General features: G+C 47.7%; 1 long non-coding RNA gene across 1 annotated transcript in view; it reads right to left on the reverse strand.

Moving 5' to 3' along the window:
• Positions 1–18,473: 18,473 nt before the first annotated feature.
• LOC138988952 (uncharacterized) overlaps positions 18,474–19,454 on the reverse strand; it is a 48,706-nt gene continuing 47,725 nt past the window's right edge. The window contains exon 7 of the long non-coding RNA XR_011465221.1: positions 18,474–19,148. This is a non-coding gene — a long non-coding RNA (uncharacterized lncRNA). The remainder of the gene's footprint in view (positions 19,149–19,454) is intronic.

A 19,454-nucleotide genomic window follows, 5' to 3' on the forward strand; every position in this document is an offset into this window, starting at 1 on the left:
TGAGAAGGGACAGAGTAGACCCCTCGGGAGGCCATCTGGGCGTCAGGAGAGCAGGATCCAAACTTCCACCCAACAGCATCCAGGTTTTTGGAGCAATTGATTACACTGAAACGTTTGGCCATCTGTATACTGCATCCCTCTCACAGGTCAGGTTCACCTGATAGATAGAGGCACCCACACTTCGCGTGTGTTCCCTCCACCAGCCTGGATCACTCCCATATTCTAGGTCTCAGTTCAAAGGACCCTTTCTCAGACTGGCATCTACCCAAGTGGACTCTACCACGTCCTTTTTAAAAAAATAAATATTTATTTATTTATTTTGGCTGTACCAGGTCTTAGTTGTAGCACGGAAACTCTTAGTTTCAGCATGTGGGAGCTAGTTCCCTGACCAGGGATCGAACCTGGGTCCCCTGCATTGGGAGCACAGAGTCTTAGCTGCTGGACCACCCGGGAAGTCCCCTCACTGGTTCTTTTCCATCCCATCAATTGGCTCATGGGTTCACAGCATATCGCCGTGGTCCATAATTATCTTGCTTACTTATTTGTTTGTCCCTTTGGTCTGTCTCTCCCAGGGGAATGAAGGCAAGCTTGAGGAAGACAGGGACATATCTCTTCTATTCAGCTCCCCTAGCTATTGCGTCTCTTGCGCCTAAACACAGTCGGAATACAGCAGGTGCTCAATAAATACAGTCTGTCCACCCTTTGACCCCAGACCTACTCTCCTGACAATTATTCCAAAAAGGCTACTCAAAAGAAAACCATTTAATAGAAACACAGATAGTCCTTGCAAACAAAACTGTTTCAAAATCAAGGTCCTTAGGTGAATAATGCCATCGCCACAAAGTGGTTACTGCAGTCTGAGAGAATTAAAAAGATTAGAAAAATGTCCTCAAATGATATCAAGTGATAAAGGAAGGACTAAAACATTATCTGGATTGTGCTTGTATTTAAAGACAAACACCTACCTGTAATCAAAATCTAAACACATGTGGATAAGTACAGGAAGGGAGGGGAGGCACAAAAATAAACAGGTGATGTGGAGGGTGTGTGGATCCAGGTCTTTTTTTTTTTTAACAGTACTGCTTATCTCCTTCCAAGTGGATTTAACAGTAAATGGGCAACATGGAATTGTGCAAAACGATCAGATTCAGAATAAAATTAGGAATAGTGTCGACCACAGAACTCTTGTGAAGTTTACATGGGATCCTGGATTTAGAAGTAGGTCTGGTATAAATGTTTGTTCCATAAAATTTAGTAATAAAAGAACTAAATAAAAGCATAATGCTGATAAGCATCATTATCTGAAGGTAGGAGGATGGGCTCCACTCCTACCTGTGTGACCTTGGGGAAAATATTTAACATCTAGAAGCCTCCATGTCCCCATGTGTAAAAGGAGATGATGACAGTATCTACCTTGTCCAGTTCTTTTGAAGCTTCCTTGGATCTGGCAAGAACTCAGGAGAGATCACCGTCAGCACTGAGCAGTAAGAGTCGTGGGGAACGAAGTTTCAATCAGGCCTCTATTATTCTGTTCCTTGATCTAGCCGAGGCCCGCAATCCCTTTACTGTTGTTAACTGGGTGCAGAGAAAAAGGCTTCAATGGACACAGATGTGTAGAAAGAAATGAATCACTGACCCTTCAAGAGAGGGGATTTTTTTTTATATTATTCCTATGTCACATCAAAAGGGTACTTGACTCTTGTAAAGTGCTTTGCAATCACTTATTCGCTGCTTGCTGGGAGTCGAGTGGGGGAAGCCTAAGTCATCTGCCCTCTCTTCTGCAGGCCTTCTTTACTCCTGAGCTCTGAGATCAGGCGAAGAAGCAGATGCTGTCCATGCCCAAGAGGAGCTGTCTCCCAAGATACAGAGACGCATCAGGAACCACTAAAGGGGCAGGACCGCTTTGCACACGGTCCATCACTCTCCTGAGAAGCAGACAGAGATCTAATCCATCCCGTGTGCCAACGATTCGTCCTCTTAGCGTTGCTCCTAGCTGTCTCTGGCTTTCCCTGACCTCACCGCAAGCACCTTACAGCAGTCCCTGGGCCTCCCTGACCTCTTTGGAAGAACAGGTTTACAGTCAAACTGCATCTCTATCTAAATTCTTGCTCCACCTCTTCCTAGCTGTGACTCTGGGCAAGTTATTTCAACTCCCCAAGGCCATTCTCTGCTGAGGCTATTACGAGGATTAAATAAGATTTGGGGATGATGCCTAGCACAAGTTCTGGACATAGTATGTGTTCAAAAAGCGACAGTTATTAGTAGCAGCAGTAGCAGTAGTACAAAGACTCGAGAGAGGATATCAGAAGCCAGTTAGGAAGTTATTTAAAATGAGAGGACAAAAGAAAGGAAGGGAGAGAAGGGCGGGGGAGGGGGGAACGTGACCACAAGCTTCCCCAGCATAAATCCTGCTGGTCAACCCCCTTCATTTGCAGGATGAAGTCCATCCTCTTGACACGCCCCACGTGAGGGGCTCCAGGGTCCAACCTGAGCGTCCCTCCCAGGATCCCCTCTTGCTGCTCTCAGCACTTGGACACTCTGCTCCAGCTGCACTGAGCCCCTGGATGCTCTTCCAAAGCATCATGATCTCTCATGGCTGGGCTAGGGGGTCTCATCTCTTGCTCCCTCAGAGCTTGTGTATTGCGCTCAGGAGACACTTAGACACTAAGCTTTCGGGGGATGCCTAGCTGTCAGTCTACCCCATGAGTTCCTTGAGTCCCCTCTTGCAGACTCTGATCTGATTGATTTCCCTCTCCCATGTATCTCTCACTGAGCTCAGCCTGCCTTGGATTGAATGGATATATGAAAAACCGCGCACTGTGCAGCAGAAACAATTCTGGTGGCTTCCCTGGTGGCTCAGAGGTAAAGAATCCATCTCCTGCAATGCAGAAGACACCAGAGATGCAGGTTCAATCTCTGGGTTGGGAAGATCCCTAGAGGAGGAAATGGCAACCCACTCCAGTATTCTTGCCTGGGAAATCCCATGGACAGAGGAGCCTGGCGGGCTACAGTCCATGAGGTCGCAAAGAGTTGGACGTGACTGAGCGACTGAACACACACACAAGGAGAGAGTGAACAATTGTCAAGGAGACCCCGATTCAACTGCTGGGTCAGGAAGACCCCCGGAGGAGGGATAGGCTACCCACTCCAGTATTCTTGGGCTTCCCTGGTGGCTCAGCTGGTAAAGAATCCACCTGCAATGCGGGAAATCTGGGTTCAATCCCTGGGTTGGGAAGATCCTCTGGAGAAGGGAAAGGCTACCCACTCCAGTATTCTGGCCTGGAGAATTCCATGGACTGTATAGTCCCTATGGTAGCAAAGAGTGGGACACGACCGATCGACTTTCACTCACTCACTCGAGCAAAGGCTCTGCATTTACCAAGGAGCCTTGTTCCTTCCAATCGGCCCCAGCTCTGCCCAACAGGGTGAATCAGGTCGTCTGCCTTCCACCCTCGTGGGTGCCCACAAGGAGCCTCAAGCCACCGCTCTACCCTGCTGATTTTCTTCACCCGAGCTTAGAGGAAAGCAGAATGAACAGCATGTCTGCACATGCTAAAGGTCAGAATCACCACTCCCCATGCGCCAGAGGTCCTTCAACCACTTTTTCTTTTTCCCAGCCACTCTTTCTGGGGCTCAGGGATGGAGGAAGAGGATGAAAAAGAAGGAAAGTGAAAGTGAAAGTTGCTCAGTTGTGTCCAACTCTTTGCAACCCAATGGACTATACAGTCCTTGGAATTCTCTAGGCCAGAATAATGGAGTGAGTAGCCTTTCCCTTCTCCAGGGGATCTTCCCAACCCAGGTATCGAACCCAGGTCTCCCGCATTGCAGGTGGATTCTTTACCAGCTGAGCCACCAGGAAAGCCCAAGAATACTGGAGTGGGTAGCCTATCCCTTCTCCAGCGGATCTTCCCGACCCAGGAATCGAACTGGGGTCTCCAGCATTGAAGGCGGATTCTTTACCAACTGAGCTATCAGAGAAAGAAGGACCAGATATTAAAGGGGCACTCCTCTGAGAAGCAAAAACACAAGTTCCAGAGAGTTGGAATCAGAGACCCGTGTCCTGAGAATTACACTATCACAAGAATGCTATTCGCTAGCTCATGAAATAAAAGCAGAGTTATTCCCCCAATTCACATCTTCATTTCTCCCCAGAAATTGATCACAAGCTCAAATCCTTCAGGGCTGGATATGATTATCCCTATCCACCTGCAAAGAAAGATATTTTCCTGAAGATTAGATTTATTGTTATCTTCTATAAATACAGTGCTTTGCAGATAATGAGGTAGGAGCCAGTTAAAGTTCACTAGAACATGTACAGGAGAACTGAAGATTATCACCACTGTTCCTGGGCTGGGTCATAAAGCTGAACAGATGCCCAAATGAACGCCAATAATCACTATGCATAAATGATCATATATGCCTATTTTATACCTCAATGTAAATGTTTGTTTTTTTTTAACTATGTAAAGGACAAGATGTGGCCGTTAACATTTCCCACTGTGACCGACTCAGTGGACATATCTATTGAAAGCAATGCCATATAAACCTAGATTTTCTAATGACAGTTGGAATAAATCTCTCCTTCCCTGACATATCTCAGAAGACTTGAAGATACTGATGTGACACATGTGCGGTTGCTGAGGTATTGAGATTCCCATAAGGGAGTTTGTGCATATACAGCAGCCACAGTGTTTGTCAATTAGAACATGACTCCTCAGAGTCATGCCTCAGAGGCAGCCTCCCCACCACCCATTGTGTTCCCAGGGGCTGGCATATGGGAGGGAGGTGACAGGTTCGGATGAATGAATGAATGAATGAATGAGTAGGTGGAGTAGACCATTTCAAACATGAGCCTGCTTATCTCTAGGATTCACTGTGAAAACGTAAAGTTGAATTTTAAAAACATATCCTTTCCTGTCCCTAATCCTAGGGTTGCCCCTACACCCATTGGTCAAGCATTCACAGTTTAAAGAACATATATTAATTAGGGTGTTTTCAACAGCAAACGATAAGCCACCCAATCTAAAGTGGCTTAAGGAATTGGAACAAGAATGGGCATCCCTGGTGGCTCAGTGGTAAAGAATCCACCCACAGTGCAAGCCACATGGGTTCATTCCCTGGGTTGGGAAGATGCCCTGGAGAAAGAAATGGCAACCCGCTCCAGTACTCTTGCCCGGGAAATCTCATGGATAGAGGAGCCTGGTGGGCTAAAGTCCATAGGATCACAAAGAGTTGGACAAGACTTACTGACTAAACAACAAATGGTCTCAAATACACCAACTACTGGGGCTTCAAAGGTTGTTACAGAAGAGGCCTTTCCCACCCCCACACACTATTAAGCATGAGTGCCCATTAAAGTAAGTTTTCAGTTTCATTATCCAAAGGTAGAGAATCTTATTGAACTCAGAGTAACCACAGTTACTCACAGTAACCACACAAGGCAGGTGTAGATCAGAGCATGTGTCTTAGTGAGGCTCCCCTGAACTTACACGGCTGTGTCACTGACTTTTCTTATTCATGGCTTGTGTCTCTAGACTAGAGGAATTTACATCTACAGCTTCTGTTCCAAGGGCGTATTCAAACCAATCACGAGTGAGTCCATTTCCTCACCTGCAGAAGAAAGCAGAGTGTGCTCAGGAATCCTCAAACATCACTCTGCCTTCAGTATCACAGGACACCAGAAAACCCATTTTCTCATATTTTATTTGGGAATTTTGATACAGAATGCTAGCCCACTGATGACAAACCCATTTTTTCCAATTCAGATAACATGAAGATGAAAGAGGTAGGGTGAGTTTGAGGTTGATTTGACAACTTCATGAAGGATCCAGAATTTTTCCATGTCGAATACATCAACTTTGTTCCCAGACTGACTCCCTTCATGGTCACAAAATGGATGCCAGGCACCACAGGAACAGAGAAATATCCAGAGACAGAACAGAGACTTAATCTTCTAGTTTCCCCTTTTGATGAGTTGAAGAAACCTTTCCAGGGAGCCTCCCAGCAGCTCCCCCTTTATTCTGTCTCTTAGGCCATACTAGATGATACACCTGCCCTAAAATCCATTGCTGAAGAAGCAAAGGGTGATTATGGTAACTAAGTAAATGAATGACAATTCACGTGAGGTAGATGCCTTTCACTACCAAACTGAGATTCTGTTAGAAAGGGGGAGTAGGCAAAGTCCAGGCAAGCAATAGGACCTGTACAAAAGGTTCCCCATGAACTGGGGCCTTTCCGATTTGAAGCTGCCTGGGTTCTAGGCATCTCTTCAGGCAGGGAGGCTATGGCAGGGAAGGGCTTAGGCACTTGGGTCACCCATGTTGTCTGCTTCTGGCTCCTCTAAGGGCCTCAGCCAAGTCTGTGGTGGAGGAGTGGAGGGGAGAGCTGGTGTGACGATTTCTGGCAGTGCGGCCACTACCAGTTGTTCACCTGTTTACACCACTTCTCCAGGCTTCTGCATCTCACATGATATGTTAGGAAAAAATACAGTCAGGGTACAAGAGCAAAAGGAGCCACTTTATTGGTACCTCGGGGACACACGGCACTTTTTTACACACCAAATCATTTAATTCTCACAGTAACTGCCAGCTAAGTTGTCACCAGCACTCTGTCATAAATGAGGAAGCTGAGGCATGATTAAACAGCTGCCAACATCCCACAGCTAGAAAGTGGCAGAGCCAGGCCTCAAGCCGCCTGACTCTAAAACCTGCAGCCTCTGAGTGCAGACGTGTTACCCTCCAGTGGGGGACGGAGTACGAAGCCGCCAGTGATGAGAAAGAGACACACACAGAAATTGTGAAGTCAGTGTAGGAACATTGCCTGAAAAGCTGAAGAAAGAGTTAACAATGTTCAGGAACCCAGAGTTGGCATCACATTATGACCCCATAAACAGATCATACACACACAAGGGCCAAACAAGGCACCCTCCACTCCCAAAGCCGCATCCATGGGTCATCACAAGTGGATTTCATAAGACCCCCTAAACCAGTGTCACTCAAAGAATGGTCCATGGACCCACGATGGGCCATAAACTGTTTGTTTCCAACTCAAGATAAATACAGAAAGGAAAGCGAGTAGAAACCTTTATAATGCTTTGACACAGCTGTGATAATGAAGCCTATAATTAGCAGACTCTCATGGAACAGGGTCTGTTTGAGTATTGAACGCAGGTTGCATCTCCCACAGGCTATGTTCTAGCACTGGCGTGTGATGAATTTTTTAAGTGTTTACCGAAAGTAAATCAATAAATTTTTTTAAACCCCACTTCTTTACCACAGAGCACTGGAAAAGCACCACCCTAATGTTCTCTGCGTAGACATAATTACTCCCATTTTACAGGCAAAAATAATGAGACTCAAAGAGACTGAGTCACTTGCCCAAGGTCAACACCAAGAAGCAGGAAAGACAAACTCTCTCATTCAACCAACAAATGAGAACCGTGAGATCTCTCAGCTCCTAACAACAGAAAGAGTGTTGGCAAGAGGAGCGGTTAAAAGGTAAAAAGGTGGAGGCTTATTTAAAAAAAAAAAAAAATTTCCTCTACCTCTTCCTTTGCCAAAAGTCCAGCTAAGATGCCTCAGGGAAGAACTGTCTATAGAACAAAAGGGAAATGAATGGCTTCATTCCTGACAAAGACCAGTCTTTTGCATCCTGATGTACAGATGGGCTTACTAATTGTTACTGCAATTGCACTTCCACAAATCAGGAAGGACTCCTGAAAATCCTCCCAAGCTGGCTCTAGAACTCACCAGCCCCATCACTGACCCTAGGACCAATCCGACTGACCCACCCAGCTCCCCAGAACTTGGCCCTTCTTGCCTGGAGAATCCCAGGGACGGCGGGGCCTGGTGGCGACCCCTGCCATCTATGGGGTCGCACAGAGTCGGACACGACTGAAGTGACTTAGCAGCAGCAGAATGTTCTACCATGACCTCTTCCTGGTCCCTAATTGGAAAAACTCTGCTCTGCCTGAAAGCATTTTTAGAATAGATTATTGTTAGAGCAACACTCTGGGTTTCAAGAACTAAGAAGCCTTCATTTTCCTTTTTTATATCTTTTAACTATTAATCTTTAGGGATACTATATTTATTAAAAAAAAATTCACGCATCAGGTAAACTTGTGTAGTTCAAACCTGTGTTGTTCAAGGATCAAATGTATTTGTGTGTATATATAACATATATATAATATACTTTTATTTATAGATCAATAAGATAAAATCTCTATTTTTATATATATTTGCTCTTGTTAAAAACTCTCAATTCCTATTTTCTTGAGTATTTTTATCTTCCATGAATGTTGTTTTTATTGAAGGCCTTTTCAGCATCTATCAAATTCTCTTAGATTTTTAAATATTTTTTCTCATGGATTTTTTTATTAAAGTATAGTTGATGTACAGTGTTTCAGGCATACAGCAAAGTGATTCCATACTCCCTGATAGCTCAGTAGGTAAAGATCCGCCTGTAATGCAGGAGACCCTGGTTCGATCCCTGGGTTGGGAAGATCCACTGGAGAAGGGATAGGCTACCGACTCAGTGTTTTGGGGCTTCCCTTGTGGTTCAGCTGGTAAAGAATCCACCTGCAATGCAGGAGACCTGGGTTCTATCCCTGGGTTGGGAAGATCCCCTGGAGAAGGGAAAGGCTACCCACTCCAGTAATCTGGCCAGGAGAATTCCATGGACTGTATATCCCATGGGGTCGCAAAGAGTCAAACATGATTGAGCAACTTTCACTTCATTTCACTTCATAACATATATATATATATCAGGTTGTTTTTCATTATTCAAGTTCATTTTAAAAGAGGGTATATATAGTGGGGCTGCTCAGAGGTCTCCTAAAGATACCCCAAGACAGGGGCAAAAGTAGAGGACCACACTGGGGACTGGAAAACTGCTGCCACCCAGGTACTTCTTGCTCCCTCTCTCGTGGAAACCACCAAGAGAAGGCAGAGTCCCAGGCTTCTCTCCACCTGTCTGCCCCAGTCTCCTTTTTCTCCCATGATCTCTGCTTATCTATTATTTTCCTGCCAATCAGAGTCATCTCCCAATCTCAACTCTACCCTGTAACTTCGTAAATGCAGTACCAGTGCCAACCAGATTCATCTCTATTCCCAAGTCAAACTTCCTGGAGAAGGCAATGGCACCCCACTCCAGTACTCTTGCCTGGAAAATCCCATGGACGGAGGAGACTGGTAGGCTGCAGTCCATGGGGTCACGAAGAGTCAGACATGACTGTGCAACTTCACTTTCACTTTTCACTTTCATGCATTGGAGAAGGAAATGGCAACCCACTCCAGTGTTCTTGCCTGGAGAATCCCAGGGACGGGGGAGCCTGGTGGGCTGCCGTCTATGGGGTCGCACAGAGTCGGACACGACTGAAGCGACTTAGCAGCAGCAGCAGCAGCAACTTCCTGGAAAAGGACTCTGGTTGGCTGAGCACATCTTTGTAAGCTAGGTTGCTAATCAGTGGTCACCGGCCTACCTGAGAATCAGCTGTCCTGGGGTCCAAGGTCAATTTCTGATCTCAACGGCCATTGACAGTAAAGGCCAGGTGTGTGATATGGAGAATGTCTGCTTCTGTGAAGGAAGCTTTAAGAAGGCAAGCCAGCACTGCTAACATGGTCTATGTAGGAATAAATGAGAAACAAATGCATTCCTATTCATCCTTCACTTCCCAACTCTGGTGACACTTTCTCTGGGAGGTCTTCCATGATTTCTCCAGGTTGGCTTTTACTCCTTACATTCTAGCAATTCAGTGTGAATCCCTCTATAGGAACACTCTCCTTGTTAACTAGAAACTGCTTTCCTGGGGCTCTGCCTTCTCCACCAGACAATGAGGACTCTAAAAATTTGGACCATAACCTGTGTTTCCTCAGTGTGTGGCATGGCGTCTGGTGCTGGGTGAAGAAGGAGCTCAATAAATGAGCCGGGAGTAAATGAATAAATGAACACCTGAGTCAGCACCTCACTGAAAGACTGGACAGCAAATCATGATACTCAACTTGACAAATTTAAGTCCCTCTGCATCTACTCTAGATAAGGGGGTGAAGGAAGGTGAGGAGGAATTAAGAGGTCAGAGGATTCTACTAGGACAGGTAAAAAGAAAAGAAGTGATTAAGAAGTAGGTAAACTGCTGGCTGTGTTGCACCATCTTATTTCCAGGCACTTCATTTCAGGGTTGTTAGATTCCTTGAAATAGCACTTGAGAGTAAAGGATTAAGGCTTGGATTCAGCTTTCCCATCTATAAAATGGAGTTAATAGTAGCTGCTTTGATGGGTGGCTGAGAGGGTAAAAATGAGGTAACTGGTGAAAAGTGCCCAGCAGATCACCTGGGGGCAGGTATAAAGTGCTCCTGGGTTCTGGGAAGGGTTTTAGACCTGCTGGGACCATCCGGGCAGTCTCTTAATGGCAGATGCTAGCTTGTACGGGGACTTCCACATGGAAGCACTGAATCCTGATGAAATTGTTCTTCACCACAGGGCTTAGGGCACCAGGGAGCTGACAGCAGGGTGTGCTGCCCAATGACAGCAGGAGGCTGGCGCAGGCCAATAACAGTGTTACGATGTTAATCATTAAAATGCTCTGTCTGTTTTTGTCTGGGGACCAGTCATGTCGATCTTTGTTCTCCCTCTATTAAGATGAAAGGTGAGGTGCTACCAAAGCTGGTGACTCCAAGCTGAGCCAAGAGGGTGGCAGGCCTGCCTGGCCACCTGCAGGGCAAGGCTCTGTCTCCCTCAGTCCCCAGCATTCTTGGGGTCCTTGGGAAGGACAGCTGAGTAGGGAGGAAAGGGAGGGAAGGCAGGTTAGTTCCTCCTCCCAAGAGGCCCGGATCCACTCAATCAAATAAGAGTCCTCCTTGGCTGGCTGGCAGAAGACAGTTAAAAAGCAAGAATCAAAAAATTTTAAATAATGTTAAAAATTAAAATAAATTTTACAATTTTTAATTTTAAAAACAAAAATAAAATTTTTATTAAAAAAAAAATTGAAAGCAGGGTGAAGATCTATACCCAAGAGAAGTGAACCATATCTTCACGCAGAAACTTGTACACAAACTTTCACAGCAACATTATTCACAAGAGCCAAAATGTGGAAACAAGCCAAATGCCCATCAACCAATGCGTGGATGATCAAAATATAGCATACACACATGGTGAATTATTATTCAACAATGAAAGGAATGGAATACTGACACTACAAGGGTGAAGTTTGAAAATATAGTGCCAAGTGCAAGAAGTCAGTCCCCTCTCCCCCCAGAAAACCCCACATATGCCATGATTCCATTTATATGAAATGCCCAGAATCAGCCAATCTATAGAGAAAGAATGGAGATTAGAGTTGCCAGGGCTAGGAGACAGGGGACTGGGGAGCAGACCCTAATGGGTACATTAGGGCCCTTGTCAGGCACCTGTTGACTGATACTCCCTAGAGGCTCTGCTGCAGCCTTCTCCTCTCTTTAAGGGCCTTCCAGCTGGCTCTGAGCTCTGTTTGGCACTGATCTGAGTCAGAAGCTTGGTGAAGGAAGAAAACATGAGCAGAGGCTTTAGACTCAAGCATATCTGGATTCCAGGCAAACTTCTACTTCTTCCTGGCTAAGTGCCCTGGGGATGGGGCTTCTCACCTCTAAACTCCATTGTTACCCTTTCACAGAAGAGTAATCTGAAGCTCAGACAATTAACGTCAAGTGCCCATACTGCTAGTTGATGAAAGAACCACGGGAAGACTTGGCTTCCACTGCGGGGGACACAGGTTCATTTCCTGCTTGGGGAACTAAGATCCCACATCACACAGAATGCAGCCCCAAAATATAAATAAATAAACCCAATAAATCTGGCTTCCAGAGCTTATGATCTTTACCACCACACACTACAACATCTCAAAACTCTGAAATTGGACAATAATGTCTGTGTAGTGCATGTTTTGGGAGAGAACTGACAGAGCCAGTGTACATAAAGCATCTTGGTGCTTGAAATACAGTGTCCAACAAACGGCACCAAGCCTGCCACACTTACTGGCACCCCTGGCATTCAAAGCACGTTCTGCTGTTGGAAGGGGTTTTTTTTTTTTTCAGACTTCCAGGTGAGGTGTGTCTGGGGAGAGATGGACAACACTAACTGTCCGGTATTCCCTGAAGTTCCCGTGGGGTCCTGGGACTCCCCCTACAGAACAGACCCAAGAGAGTTGACTCATGCTTTCAAGGGAAACTGCTGGCATCAACTTCAAGGGACCTGGACCTGACAAGAGCTCTGAGCTAGATGGGGCTTCGTTGGCTAAGAGGAGGAGTGGGGAGGGCTCCCAGGAGGTAAGCTGAGGGTCCAGTCCACTTGGCCCTATCAGCAACAATGGTTCTCAAAGTCAACCTGGAGGCAGAAGGAAACTTTCAGTGAGAAACTTTCAAAGGAGCCTAGAACCCCAGCTTGGAAGTGGATGAGAGAGTATGGCACTTAGTCAAAGGAGAGCTGCATTTCCCCCTTTGGGGAGCAGGAGTCAGGAAAGCAGCAGAGAGACACGGAAGGAGCCTAAAATCATTTCTAGCACTTAGAAGGAAGGAACTTCTAACTGTTCCCAGACTCCATTTCTCCATTTCTGACATGAAGCAAATAACACTAACCTTACAGAGATCAGAGCACCAGATACATACAGCAAGTATCCAGCACGGGGCAGGCACATAATAATAGTAAAATTTATTTGATAATTTATTTACTGTGCTAAACTTTACAGGTACATTTGATATTCTCATTGAATCCCCACAACCACTCTATGAGGGAGATCTCATTATTAGCCCCATCTCACAGACGACGAAACTGATGTTTAAAGAGTTACAAGATTGCATGTTCAAGATCATACAACTAGGGAGCTGTCAAGCTGGGATTTGAAACTGGGCAGTGAGATCTCCGAGCCTCCATCTGAACTGGTTCCACTCTCCCTGCCTCTTCTCAAGCGATCACACAATCAACCCAACGCCAGTTCACAATGACGAGGTCATTCATAGTAACTTAGACAGTGTGGAGGAATGGCCGAGACCATTTATTGACTTCAGACAAGACCAGCTCCTCCTTTATGGAGGTGACGTAGTATTATCTCATCAAATCCTTGCAACAGTTCTGTGCAGTTGTTGTTTGGTTGCTAAGTCATGTCCAACTCTGTGACGCCATGGACTGCAGCACATGAGGCTTCCCTTGTCCTTCCCTATCTCCCAGAGTTTGTTCAAACGCATGTCCATTGCCTTGGTGATACCAGCTCTGTGAGAGATGTAATATATTAACTTCACTGTGCAGATGAGGAAACAGAGGCAGAGCAGTGAAGTGAATCATTCAAGGTTATGGTCAGGCAGTAAGAAGAGAAACGAGAGCCCATCTCAGCCTTAGGTTGGGTTTCAGGGAAAGAGTTGCTAGATAATAAGTTATCTCACCTCTGGGAGGCCAGGCAGCCTTGTGTCTACACAGGAAAACAAAAGTAGATAAATGCAGGAATTCACAGCCCTATAAAAAATGAATTAAGATAAAATACATGTACCCTTACTACTTAATGAGGGAGGTTTATGAACACAAATGCATGACAATGACTCAGAGGAGCATAATTATCTTATCATAAGTTAAAGGCAATCAATTTTCATTTCTAAGTAAACATCATATTTCCTTGATCCTAAAACACACCTTTTTTTTTTTTTTGGTCATTTCTGAAGTTCAGGGATAGGCACGTTGAATTTGTGTCTTTCTTCCATCCCTTAAAAGCTGGTATTGAATGGAGCCTGGGTCCGAGAATGGATGTTGCCTTAGAATTGAAGTTCCTGCTTCTTGCTTCTGTCCTAGGTAAAGACCCCCCTCCCCCGCCTCTCCTCCTGTCTTCCTTTCCTTCTCTCAAGTCCAAAAAGGAAAAGTGGGCATCCTTGTTAGGAATAAGAGGTAGCTAGAGGGATCATGGAAGAATTAAGTGGTTGGGGATAGCATAAATAGAAGTCTTCTCTCCCCCAGCCCGGGACTCCCCCTATACCCTGATCCATAATGCAAAGACATGGGAATAGTTGACTGAGCCTGGTTCCACCCATCCTAGGTCCGAGGAGTGTGGTCAGTGGAGAGAGGGTCTTTGTGAATCCAGATGCTGCAGACCCCTCAGCAATGCCACAGTAGAACTTGGTCATCAACCTGAGGTTCTGGGTTCCCAGAATGGATGCTTCTCATTCTCCTGCTTCTGATTGGTTCTCTCGACATCCCTGTGGGGAAGGACCCTCCCGCTGGCCCAGGAGAGGTGGTGCTGTCCTCCCCGAGGCAGAACAGGCTGTGTGCTCCCTGGGCAAGTCAATTATCTCCTCCCAAATGCCCCCAGCCTCACCCTGCCCCAGGTTCTCTCTCTCTCTGGATTAACAAGGGGCCTCCTTCAAGGGCCTTCAGTCTCAAATGTGGGGTTGACCGTGATCATGGACTCTCAAGGTTCTCCTCTCTCCTGAACTCTTAAAATAAAAGAAAGAAAAGACTCAAAGAAAGTACCCAGTCAGGAATCAGAAGTGCCAAGTTCAGTCCTGACCTTCACCCTTTCTTGTCTGTGAAATGGGCACAGCCCTGGCCTATCTCTGAACCTGATTTCCTACTTCCTTTCCAGCCTGGCATCCAAGGCCTACAGGCTGTGACCCCAGAGCTGCCGGCAGCCTCTGCCTGGGCAGGGACTTCCGATAAAGCCCCTGGGCTGTAAGCTTTGTGGAAGCAGCCTCTGGCCTGCCTTGTTAATGTGTGTTGATGAATCGCTCAGAAGCCACACTCTGGCCTCCTTTTAAATAGCAGACCCCAAAGACAGGCAGATACAACCTCAGTGTAGGCCTCTTAACAAAACTCTGGCCCAAGGAGCTTTGCCTCCACCCTTGGGTGCAGAGCCAAGTCTCAGCCCAAGCTGTGGGGGATGGTGTGGGGGGAGGGCAGGAAAGGGAGAGCAAGGGGGTGGGTGAAGTCCCCAAGAGCCCAAGGATAAGTCTCATCAAGGCGAATGGCTGGTGGCACCCAAATCAGCTAGAAGCCACTGAACCCAGCCAGCGCTCAACAAGCACACAGCTCCCCGGGGCAGTGTGTGCTGGGTGAGAGCCAGGCTACTGGATTCACTCTGCCGCCTACAACCTGTCTGACCTTGGGCCACAACTTCACCTACCTGTAAAATGGGAGTAAGTAGTACCTGCCTTCTAGAACTGTGGAACGATCAAAACAATGCTAGCACAGAGCTAATTCTATGGTATTGTTCGCTGCTATTACCTGCCCGGAGGCTCACATACACTATTATCTCATAGAATCTTCAGGACAAGCCTGGGAAGAAATAATTGTTTTCTAGATGAAAAACCTGAGGCTCAAGTCACACTCCAGCTTTGTAGCAAGGCTGGGATTGAATGGTTCCCTGTTCTTGCTCATTTCAAGTTCCACGGTCCCAGGTCCCCTCCCAGGAGGAGGGAAGAGTAAAGTACAATGTCATGGGAAAAGGGAAAGAAAAATAATGAAGGGAAATTGATGCCACTGAGAAAGGCTCAGGGTGGGAGAAACTGGCTGGTGGGCAGGCAGATGGAGCATCTTTTCCCATCGTAAGCACTGCCTCCCATGGAGGATGCTGGCTGCAGGCTGAGGGTCTCTCAAGAGCTACAGGTCTTTCCCAGCAAGGCTGTAGTCTCTGAGGCTCAGGAAAAATCCTGCTGCCGATGATACCACAGATCAGCATCCACAAGGGAGGAAGGAGAACAGGAGGAATGAGGGCCTGTCCTCAGCCCCTTGGTCTCCAAGGAGATCCAACCAGTCCATCCTAAAGGAAATCAGTCCTGAATATTCATTGGAAGGACTGGTGCTTTGAAGCTGAAGCTCCAATACTTTGGCCACCTGATGCGAAGAGCCAACTCTTTGGGAAAGACCCTAATGCTGGGAAAGGTTGAGGGCAGGAGGAGAAGGGGATGACAAACGACGAGATGGAATCACTGATTCAATGGACATGAATTTGAGCAAACTCTGGGAGATGGTGAAGGACAGGGAAATCTGGCGTGTTGCAGTCCACGGGGTCACAAAGAGTTGGACACAACTGAATAATAGCAACAACAGCAAAAGGACGGGCCCCAGGATGGCCCCAGGCTCCTCGGGCCCCAGACATTTCACTCTGGAGAGGGGAATGGGGTGGGGGTGGCCACATGGGCGGGTGGACAGGCGGCACCCCTTCCCATCCCAGCCAGCAGCAGGCAGGCCTGTGGGGAGGCGAGCCAGAGTCCAGAGGGCGGGCAGCTGTGACCACAAGCCAGGCATCTTTCTGGCCACAAGGTCTGGCAAAGGGCAACCAGACTGCCTTCTCAGACTGCAAAGAGAAGGCGTCTCTTCATCTCAGAGGAATTCCTGCCTAGTGCCACTGGTCTATTCCCAGACTCGCCAAACATTGGAGCAGGAAGGGGTTTCCTGAGGTCAGCCAACGGGACCTTCCATGTGTGGGGAGGAGAGGAAGGTCACCCAAGTCGGGAAGGTGTAAATGAGACCAGAACCTGGGTGCTCCCACACCAACGCCTAGTCCCATGGCCTTTGGGGGAAGTAGCAGAGACTCAGGTCAGGTCTCCATGACTCTGGCTCTGTTCCCAGCTAGCAGTTCTCTAGAAGCGTCCTTCAGCTTGTAGATTCTATAGTTCTGAGACAGAGGGTGACCGGCACGCACCTGGGTGTGCATGTGTATCTATTCATTCAACAGTAAATATTTATCGAGGGCCTTGGGCCAGGCTCCACTTCAGGCCCTGGAGATAAAGCTGTCCACAAAAGAGATGAAGCGCCTCCTCTTGGGGGGCTGACATTCCAGAGAAGAGACTTACAGTCTTCGGGGGTCTATGTAGAAGGACCCTCGTGTATCGCTGGTGCCCAGAGGCTGGTAGTTCGGAAACGTCCCATCCGTACCATTAAGAGCCACACCCTTCTCCCGGCTTCCTTGTGCATCTCAGCAAACTTGGACAAATCTTGTGAAAGCATTTCCTGGGCCCTCACCCCACACCCTGAGCCCCTGCTCCCACAGCACCCCAGACTGCTTCGTCTGACAAGCCTTGCAATCATCAATTCTGTTTGCTGACTGTGTGAACAACCTGAAAAGAGCCTGCATCACTGTCTCCTCTGGTCCCCAGTGCCTGGGAGACAGGAGTTCCCTAGAACCTCTTGTTGAATACAAGTCTGATTGAATGAAATCATTGATTCTGAGCTCTGATCGCTCATCTGGAAAAAAACAGGCGATCACTATCTGGATGACTCCTGACTGTCCCACAGATCAGATGAGACAGGAGATGAAAGGACCTTGGAACTAGCAGGCTGTTCTGCCAGCAACAGTTCTTATTATCCCCCATAAAAACGGCACCAGTTAAGTGCCTCTCTCTGGGAAAGGACTGAGAAGTGGTGCTCCTGGCACTGGCGGGGAGCGTATGCTGGTGCAGGAGCGGCACATGTGCACACAAGGCCCAGGGATGCTATGAGGAGGACAGGCCGCCTGGGCCAGCAGGGCCCTGCGGAGTCAGCCCATGTCAGAGGGCAAAGGGGAGGAAGGGAAAGAGAGCAGGCACCAAGTCCCCATGGCCACCCATCCATCTGTCTGCTGCAGCCAGTAACCTCCAGCAGGACGGAAGCACTGCCCGGCCGTAAATGACTGCTGGCTCCAGGCTGGCCACCCGCCCTGGCTGCCCGCACGGAAGGGCCGGACTTTACCCAGCAAATCGGGAAGGAACTGGAACCTCTGAACTTGGGACTTGGGCTCCGTCGATAAGGCCAGTGGACAAACAGAGGGCAGGGGCTGAGGTTCCCCTTTATACACACAGAAGCCCGGCTCCAGGCTGATACTGCCGAGATCTTTGCCCTTTAGTTCAAACAGGAAATCTTAAAATGGAAAATGAGCTGCGTAAGGAAGGGGCGCGGCCACCAGCTCACAGGGAAGACGGAGCAGGTTGTTCCCAATAGAGCTTTGAAAGGGAAGGGATTCAGCCAGCCAGGGGTGTCTGGGGGACAGAGAAAGTGGCGCTAGGCAGGTGAGAGCAGCCTCAGACTGTCTTCCTTGTGGCATACGAGGCCGCTGGAGGGCCAGGGAGAAGCAGAAGGCTCATTTGAGCCACAGTATACCACCTCTTCCACGTGGGGCTTGTGGGGCTTGAGTTCACCCATAGGAACCTCAGTTTCTCCATCCATAAATTGGGCTAGTAATGCCATCCCCATCAGAGAGCAAACAAAAGGATCCAAATGAAGGCATGAGTGTGTGCTGCAAACTGCAATGGGCTTGACTGGCATCCTGGCAGAGCCCCCCCGGAGCCCAACCACCACCAACACACACACACCCCTGCATCCCACCAGCCCCCAAAGGTATTTCACAATTGAGAGGGGAAATCCCAAATAATATCTCCTGCTCCCCAAGCCACCCCCATCCACCCCCGTGGTAGCAGTTCAAAGAAGAGAAAATTGAGAGAAGATAAATAATTAGAGAACCCCAGCAGTCTCCCTGCTGAAGTTTCCAAGTAATTATTCATCTGTAAATTACCCCCTCTCGCCTTAATTCTATCTCCAGATCCTTTTGACAAGGTAAATTCATTTATTTACATCTCTAACTATCCTGCTTTGGTAAACATTCCAACAAGCTTGGATGGCCCATTAAAGAAACAAAAAGTTGGAAGAAGTAAGGCCGACAGGAGAGAGAGAGAGAAATTAACTCGCGGTCATTACTGGCACTTACAGAATTAACCTTGGAGGGTAATTAATGAAGACTCCAAGCCAAGGCAAACCTCATCCCCTGCCAAAAGGGAGCCCGTCACAGCGGGGTGGGAGCTGCCGGAGGCCCCTGTTCTACTTGGCCCATACCTCCCACCAGCAGTAGGGCTGGAGGGGAGATGACTGGAAGGTTCCAGGCACGGGGGTGGGCTGCACTTTCATTTTCAGGAAGAACACTCCTTATCTGGTGAAGTCACTTCCTTCTCATTCACCGACCCCCAACCCTGCCAGACCACCCCCTGCCAAGGCCTGGCCACTTCCGGACCTGGCACATTTTAGCTGCTGAATGCATGGGTCAATGTACTGTTCATTCTGGTGTCTGAAGGCATGTCAGATGTGTTCAGTTCCACAGCTGCCCCTCTGATGAAGGCCACCATCCTCCTTTGCCTAGACCAGTCCTCTCAGCCTCCACACAGAATTACCTCCTAAAAAGCAAACCAAAAAAAATCCAGCAGGGTAGTACACTTCAGTTCTGATCACCAAGGAGAAAGTCATGGTTAAGACAGGGATCTATCTCTGGGTGATTCTCTAGTGCTTAGGTGGTTAGGGTTTTGCAGGAGGTCCAGTGGTAAAGAATCTGCCTGACACAAGAGACGTGGGTTTGATCTCTGGGTAGGGAAGATCCTCTGGAGAAGGATATGGTGACCCACGCCAGTATTCTTGCCTGGAAAATTCCATGGACAGAGGAGTTTGGTGAGCTACAGTCCATGGGGTCACAAAGAATCGGACAC

Source organism: Bos mutus, chromosome 8 (genome assembly GCF_027580195.1).
Source record: "Bos mutus isolate GX-2022 chromosome 8, NWIPB_WYAK_1.1, whole genome shotgun sequence".
Lineage (NCBI taxonomy): Eukaryota > Metazoa > Chordata > Mammalia > Artiodactyla > Bovidae > Bos > Bos mutus.